We start from the raw sequence: 9,451 nt of genomic DNA, 5'->3' as shown, positions 1-9,451 counted from the left end.
TATTTTGGTACAATCAGTACTATAATTTTGTGGTCTGGTAGAATCAGCATAATACTGTCTTAATTTCAGTCAGCCAATTATAAGTGGATCCATTAGTTATTCGGCAACCGATTTATATTGTCTGGCCAGATGTGGCTTGAAGTCCAGCCATTCTTAGAGAATCATTCCAAGTCCATTCATCTTTTGAAAATATTTTGTTTCCATGTAGAACTAAAGTAGAGAGATTTAGGTCCCTTTTGCTCTGAGGTGTTCCAGTGATTGTGCTATACCATGACAATACATGGTTCCAAGGGTCAACATAAGGTGCTATGATGACAATGGGTATATTTCTAATTCCATATTACAGTATATCAAATGTAGTGGATGGAGTTAGGTCAGGTGGTATAGTTGGATTGGGTTCAACCACATCTATTTTGAATCTAAAATAGTAGCCCTGTACACCATGACTGCGACAGGCCTGAACCTGTACAGTGTTGTTGCCATATACAAGTTATAATAGTGGGTTCCACCAGGGTAAAATTATACCAACAATCCAACTCATCTGTAGCACAGGACTTTGTTGTCACTTGGTTTCCAGATATTGTTATTAATGTGGCTTTCTCGTGAGTTCAGTCATTAACCATTCTAGTCCTGTCATTGCTTACGAGGATTCATCTCCCTCACTGCCTCCCCTCCTCAGGAAGCTGCAGAGAGGAATGTGATACCTATTGGTCTCATTTTCTCCAGACTAGACAAGCCAAGTGTCCTCAGCCTCATAAAAAATGTTTTCTTCAAAAAATCACATTAAGTTTAGAACTGGGCATATTTTTCATTATTTTTGACAAATTCAGATATTCAGGGCAAAAAGAAAATTACCATTAAAAATAAGATTTTCTTTTACTTTTAAGCGAATTTCTCTGTTTCACTTCAGTCAAAACTAGTTTTACAAAAATGGGTTGTCAAGACTTTGACCTTTAATTTCTTTACTACAACCAAGTGACCTCTTGAAAGGAATAAAAATTTTTATATGAAAAGCATTTGCTTATTTAGCCTGTTATGTTCTATTTTTTTCAAAATGTTTTTAAAAACAAACAAAAAAAAGCTTGTTCCATTAACATTTATGAAATATATGTGATTTTTTCTTTCTTCTGAAAAAAAAGGAACTTTTTTTTTTAAATTTTCATTAAATCCATTGCTGCAATGGATTTAATTGTATTATATGTAATAATATACACATTTCATATATTCATATATTTAGAATACTTAACTAGGCTGAATGAATGTAACAGTGAGTTATAGTCATTATCATGATAGATAGAAACTCAGGAGTGAAGCCCCAAAGTGCCTGGAGCAGATTCTCTCAGCTCAGTTCAAGGGGTTACCCAACCATTTCCATCTTTGCTTTTTCTTTCATTTTACTAAGGCTTGAAAGTACTCTTGAAGCTCTAAACTCTTACAGCTTACAGTTTTTATTGGACACTGCACAGCAGAAAACTTCTGTAACACTTAATGTTTATCTCCTTTCTTTTTTTTTTTTTTTTCCCAGCAACAGAGCAGTAGTGTAAGAGTCCAATTTAATCCCTTTTCTATTATCTGTAAGCCAGCTGACACTACAGTTATACCAGTGGTAATCCTGAAACAGAAAGGAATCATCCAGGCATGCTACTGCAGGACTGAAATCTATACAAGTCTGTCTTTTCCTTCTTATACTTCCATGTAATGATCTTGCATTCCTTCAGAAGAGCAGCCATATTACAGTTTTCTACTGCTATAGCCACTGCTTATGAGGAACACTATTAGGTTCTAACCTATTCCTCCATGCTTGTGGTTTTGCTGAAGAACAAAGAAAGACCACATTAGGAGCTATTGTTAGTGCTATAATTGCAGAAATACTCATTTTTAACCCCATCAGTACCAGAAACAATAAGAGCAACCACAAATTATATTCAACAATGGGATAGATATATTTGTCTTGGATATGATGAAAGCAATTTTGAAAGTTAACTAAGAGAAACTTTTATTTGTAATAGACTAAATGATTTACTCCTTCCTTTTTCTGAGGTGGGGCTTTATTTTTCAGATTTCACTGATATATACCAGTGATGTCAGTGTTGTACCTTGGGAAAATGTGCAACTGTCTTACCAAGTAAGGATAAATTTTCAGTATAGTAAATGATTCCATGGGTCACCTATCTTTCTATAAATTCCAGTTGCTATTTTTCCTTCTTGCTTTGCTCTCATTTTGTTTTTCAGATATAAGAAATGTATCAGATAAGCAGACCATAATCAGCAGCTTCCATTTTTCTAATGGGACCAGTTTATTAACTGGTTATATACTGTTCTCTTTGTATTCTACTTTTTAACCTCCCCATCTTCCTCAGAGTGCACCTGGCTGTGACCTGAAGCATATCCTTGGTACAGCTTCTCTGGGCAACCTATTCCAATGTTTCACCTCTGATCATGTAAATAATAATAAATAAACCTTGTATCCAACCTAAATCTTCCTCCTTTTAGTTTAAAAATATTAAATTATCGCTCCTTGACCTGTCAGTATAGACCCAGCTAAAATGACTTTCTCAATCTTCCTCATAAATTCCCTTTATAGATTGAAAGGCTAAAATAAGGTCTCCATGGAACCTTGCCTTCTTTATGGTATACAAGCCCAGCTCTCTCAGCTTTTCTTCATAGGAAAGGTGTTCCAGCCCCGGACCATATCTGGTCCGTGTCTTTCTTGTGCTGGGGTATCCAGAGCTGGATGCAGTACTCCAAGTGGGGTCAGAGTAGAGGGGAAGAACCACCTCCCTCAACCGTCTGGCTGTGCTTCTTTTGATGCCCAGGATATAGTTGGCTTTCAGGGATGCAAGAACATGTTTCAGGCTTATGTTAAGTTTTTCATTCACAGGTATTCGTAAGTTTTTCTCTGCAGGGCTGCTCTCTATCCATTCATCACCCATCCTGTACTGGTGTTTGGAATTGCCCCAACCCGAGTGCAGGACCTTGCATTTGGCCTTGTTGAACTTCATGAGGTTCATGGAGTCAAGGTTCTTCTGGATAGCATCCCTTCACCCTAGTGTCAACTGCACAATTCGCCTTGTCCACTGATGCACCCACTCCATCATAGAAGGTCACTAGATCAATCAGGTATGGTTTACCCTTGTAGAAGACACGTTGGCTGTCTCTGGTCTCCCTGTCTTCCATGTGTTTTAACATAACTTCTAGGAGGATCTGGTCCATGATCTCACTGGACACTGAGGTGAGGCTGACTGATCAATAATTCCCTGGGTCCTCCTTTTAACCTTTCTAAAATGGGTATGATAATCCTTTTTGTTAAATCACTGGGGACTTCACCTGACTGCCATGACTTTTCAGATATGACAGAGAGTATCTTAGTAACAATATCTCCCAGCTACCTCAGGACCCTGGGTCCTTGTCAGATCCTTGTCAAGACTTGTGTATGTCCAAGTTCCTCAGGTAGTCTTGGAACTGATCTTCTTGTACAAAAACTTCATTCTCCAAGTCAAGATTCAGGGTTTTGAGAGATGTAGGAAAAGTGATTACCAGTGAAAACTAGGGCAAAAATTTACTGAGTACCTCAACCTTCTCCATGTCAGTTGTCACTAGTTTTCCTGTCTTATTTATCAGCTTTTGAAGAAGAATGAAACTAGAAAGTGGTCTCAAGCAGGCACAAGTTAAGTCGGAATGGAAATATCAGGATAAATGGTTCAGCAGCCTTCCTGTGTCTCAGAGGCTGCCAGAAAATTGGATCACAGCTACCGTGATGAAGACATCTCTGAGACTCCCCTGGCATAAACCTGGGGGTTTCTGCTTGAGCACCTGAGTTCATGGAAAGAAGAATGCGGACACATTGCCAGAGCTGTTGTTAGATTAAAATTTCCTTCATCAGTAGCTCAAAATGAATTATTGTATTGCTGGAAAAACTGAGAGGTATGTGCTTGATGTTCTTGCTTCTGATTTTGCTTTGTCCTATACATTTTAGAGACTATTTTTTCTTATTCCATCATCCAAGTGATTAAAAAAAAGCTTTTGAAAATAGACCTGAAATGTCTCATCAGTTACTGGTGGTAGTGTGTGGTGCTTTCAAATAGTTGTGCTGTTTCATATAGACTACGATTACTTCATTTATGAAATGGAAAAGTTAGTTTGAGAACAAGAAATAGCGGTCCCTAGAATACTTGGAAAACAAGGATTCAGAAGGTCTTGAATATGTTTCTTGTATAAATGTTTTTGTTTTTGTTTTTGTTTTTGTTTTTTATCCTGGCATATCATAGAATCATAGAATCATAGAATCATAGAATATCCTGAGTTGGAAGGGACCCTTAAGGATCATCAAGTCCAACTCTTGACACCGCACAGGTCTACCCAAAAGTTCAGACCATGTGCCTAAGTTCACAGTCCAATCTCTTCTTAAATTCAGACAGGCTCGGTGCAGTGACCACTTCCCTGGGGAGCCTGTTCCAGTGTGCAACCACCCTCTCTGTGAAGAACCCCCTCCTGACGTCCAGCCTAAATTTCCCCTGCCTCATCTTAACCCCGTTCCCGTGGGTCCTGTCACTGGTGGATGGAGAAAAGGTCTCCTGCCTCTCGACACCCCCTTATGAGGAAGTTGTAGACTGTGATGAGGTCTCCCCTCAGCCTCCTCTTCTCCAGGCTGAACAGGCCCAGTGACCTCAGCCGTTCCTCGTACGTCTTCCCCTCCAGGCCTTTCACCATCTTCGTAGCCCTCCTCTGGACACTTTCCAACAGTTTCATGTCCTTTTTATACTGTGGTGCCCAGAACTGCACACAGTACTCGAGGTGAGGCCGCACCAGCGCAGAGTAGAGCGGGACAATCACCTCCCTTGACCTACTAGCGATGCCGTGCTTGATGCACCCCAGGACACGATTGGCCCTCCTGGCTGCCAGGGCACATTGCTGGCTCATATTCAACTTGCTGTCTACCACGACCCCCAGATCCCTCTCTTCTAGGCTGCTCTCCAGCGTCTCATCGCCCAGTCTGTACGTGAAGCCAGGGTTTCCCCGTCCCAGGTGCAGGACCCAGCACTTGCTCTTATTGAACTTCATGCGGTTGGTGATCGCCCAGCTCTCCAACCTGTCCAGATCCCTCTGTAAGGCCTTTACGCCCTCATTTGAGTCCACAACTCCTCCAAGTTTGGTGTCATCAGCAAACTTGCTCAAAATACCCTCTATTCCTACATCCAGATCGTTTATAAAAATATTGAAAAGTACCGGCCCTAAAATGGAGCCTTGAGGGACCCCACTGGTGACCGCCCGCCAGCCTGACGCAGCCCCATTTACCATAACCCTTTGGGCCCTGCCCGTTAGCCAATTGCTCACCCATCGTATGATGTTTTTATTTAGCTGTATGGTGGACATTTTGTCCAGTAGGATCCTATGGGAAACCGTGTCAAAAGCCTTGCTGAAGTCCAAAAAAATCACATCAGCTGGTTTCCCTTGGTCCACCATACGGGTGATCTTATCATAAAAGGAAATCAGGTTAGTTAGGCAGGACCTACCCTTCACAAACCCATGCTGGCTGGGACCAATGACTGCTTTGTCCCCCAGGTGCGCCTCAATAAGTCCGAGAACCAACTTCTTGGGTTCACAGCACCATCTCAAGGGCAAGATGGAGGCAGAATGTATTTGAGAGGCTTATGGAAATTGCTGTCATAAATGTATTATCTGTTTCATAAATGTATTACTGAACAAATGGACATTTTAAATGGGAATTAAATCAAGCTCTGGAGACAATTTCTGCATGTTATTGTCAGCTCCAATGAGTGCAGGAGTTCATAGCAATGGAACAAGTACAATCTAGAGGCCATACACAACCAAGCCACACAATTTCACTGAATACCTGAACTTAACTAAAAAGGATACCAAACATTTTTAATTACTGTGTTTTAAATATTTTTAGATAATTTCCTTTGAACAAAAATTAGTTTTATCATTTAATATAGTAAAGACTAAGCTATACAACCGAAGTATTAAATACAGATCGTATCGAAGTTTTAATGAAATCCAGGTTTTTCAAGTTTTCCAGCAACCTTTGACTCTAGAAGACCACAGCAGAAAGGAAAAAAAGAACAGGACAAAAACAGTTTTAGAAGCTGAAACTTATTCTGATAAACTTTAAACACTCACCACCATAATCTCCATTTGTTAACAAACCCCTACGAGGTGCTGGAGATCCATTTAGTTCTTGTTTATAAATGTAATACAAAACAAATTATTTTTCCATTACTCGTAAAACACTGTGTACAGTGTTTTTCTTCAAGTCTTAAGTGTATTTGTTGACAAAGTAGCAGAGATAATACAGCTCCGTTGACTAACTAAAGCACAGTGTGTAGCAGAACAGTTAATTTTCCCAAAGCTACCATAGCAACTGGTTATGATAGCTTTTTAAATTATTTTCATTAGAGAAGACATTCTTGTGTGGTTAAAGACTATTAATAGACTATTATAAAAGCTAAGATCACTCTTCAACGCCACAAAAATCTTAATGACTAACATTATTTTGTCACTCTTTTAGGTCTTTCGTGCCAATAGTTTCTTCATTAACCTTTACAGAAGCTTTCCATTTCCCTTTGCTCTTCTCTGAATTTTGAGAAAGCGCTATACTTTTAATACAAATGCTTTGTACATAAACAAGGCATTTTCTAACATACATGTTATATCGGACGGTAAGTTTTACTGAAGGATCTTAATTCAAAAATAGTACACTTGCTACTGCATTTGAAGAAATGTGTTGAAATCCTTTTTGTCAAGCTTTGTAATTTACTATTGCTTGAATCAGTGTAATGCCAAGAAGAGTACAAAAATAAGTCTTTTAGCAGTTTTCAAGCAAAACAGTTAATATAGAAGTGATTGAAAAAAAAAAGATTGTGGATTTTTATAGTTAGAATGAACAAAAATGAAGTATTTCACATTAAAGCTAATAAAATATACATTCTGGAAACATTGTTCCCCCTGATATTACTATTTTTCTTTCATTATTTGTTCATAACAGTATGAACTAATGCTATGTTGTCAATAACTACTATATTTCTAGCTGATTCCTCTACAACACATCATGATCAAAAAGATGTATTAACAGTTATTATAAAAACAATCCTAAGTGTAACAGTGTTCTGTGACAGCCATCTGGGTATCACTTGTACTGTGCTGCTAACTGAACTTCTTCTCTGCTTGGAGATTCAGACTGTTAATTCTGATAATGATTCTCAAGTACAGCCCCCAGCCCATACTCAGAGAAGCAATGTAGCCATTATCAAGGCTATGTTGTTCAACCAACCAACCAACCAACCAACCAACCAACCAACCAACCAAGTGCTGCTTACTAGTTGTGAAGCATGCTTTATCCTTTCCACAATTCCATCATGGCCCAAGTACTGCAAGGAGAGCCACAGGGGCAGGGCACGAAGTTTCTCTACAGGCTGACTTGATGTTAGCCCCGCTGCTAAGGACTAAAGAGGAAAACAAACAAACAAAAATCTTCTATTAACATTTTTCCATTATTTCATTTTTGCCAGATTACAGAATGCACCACAGTTTAAATAGGGGGTCTTGTGCAAATTATAATTTAGATGCTTATGATGCTTATTAAGCTAGTAAGTTTAATAATGATGCTTATTAGAGAAGAAGACTACAATCATAATTAAAGTTTCAATGTCTTGAGAATAAAGACTGAAAAGCTGAACGTACCAAAGAAGGATCCTCATGTCTGTAGAGTGTCACTGCAGGTACAGCTGGGAGACCCAGCCAGGAACCCAGAGTAAGAGTCATGCTGTCACATTTTGTAGCAGCCTGAAGTTTATTACAATAAGCAGAACATAAACCATATGTATTTTGATTAGATCATGACCTTAAAGCCTAAAGCACATTATAAGATTTCTAGATATAGTATAACATACCAGTACAGAAGAGGAGACATAACCCAAAGCCAAAGTTGCCAAATTCACTCTATAAAAATAAATGATATCAGCAAATATTAAGTGTGTATTAAGATAGCATTTTAATCTTCAGTTTAATATTGCTTGTTGACGTGCAAAGGGAGGTTATTTTTGTTCATGCATCTTTTTTTTTTTTTTCCTTATATCCTTCTACTCCTTCCTAATTTGTGTGAATGCAGAAGCAAAGGCAGCACTGGATATTTCAGACTCCTATTATCTGTTTCATTTTTTCTATTTGTAGACCTACCTTCTTTCCTTCTTTGTTCTAATCTTTTTGAATGCAGTATCTGTATCTACAGCTATGAGAGTGGTATTGCCTTGCTTTAATGTATTTAAGTTTCTTGCTGTCTTCATGTCAATGGAAAATACTTAGCCTTTATAAACTTTGGAAATGAGCTTGTACTATTGTTCAGTGCATAGTCAGCAGTGAGTACTAGTGACTCCATTGCTTTACTTATGTATCTGCACACACATGCATGCATGCACTTTTTTATTCAGGTCATTGAATATTTTTATTGCTCTATTTATCTTCTACGCTGAACTAGCTAGGTTGTTTATTGTAGTCTATCAGCAACTGTCAGTTGCTATTACGGGAATGTTAGGCTCATCTGTACCTGAGACCTGTATGTTTTTAATCTGCTTGATTTCTGAGATATTCAACTCTTTGATCTGCTTTTTCTAATTTAATACACTTTCAGTAGGAAAAGTAATTAGAGCTTAATTTAATATAGCGTCCCAATTATAAAACAATTTTATCTGTGTGTTTCATGAATCTGCTGGAAGGGACTTACCTGCATACTTAAAATGCCAGTACAGCATGATAAAAGCAAGTTCCAGCATTGCCCAAGTACTATTCAAATATATCTGAGGTGTGAGTTTTTTTTTGTTGCCTCCTTCCTGAATTGTTCAAAGCTTCATTGCAAACATCTGTCTTCCATGAATCTTTACCTGAAGGAATTTAGATAAGCTTTCATTTCTTCCAAAAGCTTTGTAGTTGCATGCTTTCTCTGTTACAGTCCTTGTGCTTCATTGTCTGTATTGCAACTTATGGGACCTTCTGTCTTACATGCCCTTCTGTAACCACAAGTCTAAGAAAAACAGAGTGGTTAATGTATATAGTTCTTGTATCTTGCAAAGGAATGGTCCAGCAATTCGTTTCAATAGGGGATAAGAGAACAAAGGGGTTTCAGAATAACTGCTGACTATTATGACTATTGCATGGGACACTATGCAAGTCTCTGATATCTGGCCAAGAGATTAAGGAGAAGGGGAAAGCCGAAGGACAACTAAAAGACAAAGCTTGCAGGGGACACTGAACAAGTCTCTGACATCCGGCCAAGATGGACAAAGGAGAAGGACAAGAAAAAAACCCTGGGAGGAAGACTACGAGCCTTCAGCACAAGAGACCCCCAGAGGGACCACCGTAGACTGATACACATGCTCCAGAAGGAGGGTTTGGATTCCGGGAACTAATTATAATAACCCTGCCTTTTCTAGAAGTA

The 9,451-nt window shown here is 38.7% G+C and overlaps 1 long non-coding RNA gene across 1 annotated transcript; it reads right to left on the bottom strand.

The window, feature by feature from the left end:
- Positions 1-6,001: 6,001 nt before the first annotated feature.
- Positions 6,002-8,033, bottom strand: LOC116501366. The gene is made up of 4 exons (XR_004254406.1): positions 7,911-8,033; positions 7,702-7,803; positions 7,338-7,463; positions 6,002-6,052 (listed from the first exon to the last, which is right to left on the bottom strand). It is a non-coding gene; the product is annotated as an uncharacterized LOC116501366 (long non-coding RNA).
- Between the last annotated feature and the right edge of the window lie 1,418 nt (positions 8,034-9,451).

This window comes from Aythya fuligula, chromosome W (genome assembly GCF_009819795.1).
Source record: "Aythya fuligula isolate bAytFul2 chromosome W, bAytFul2.pri, whole genome shotgun sequence".
NCBI classification, from domain to species: Eukaryota; Metazoa; Chordata; class Aves; order Anseriformes; family Anatidae; genus Aythya; species Aythya fuligula.
Note: the sequence above shows the minus strand (reverse complement) of the source record. Positions and strands in the feature narration are given on the sequence as shown.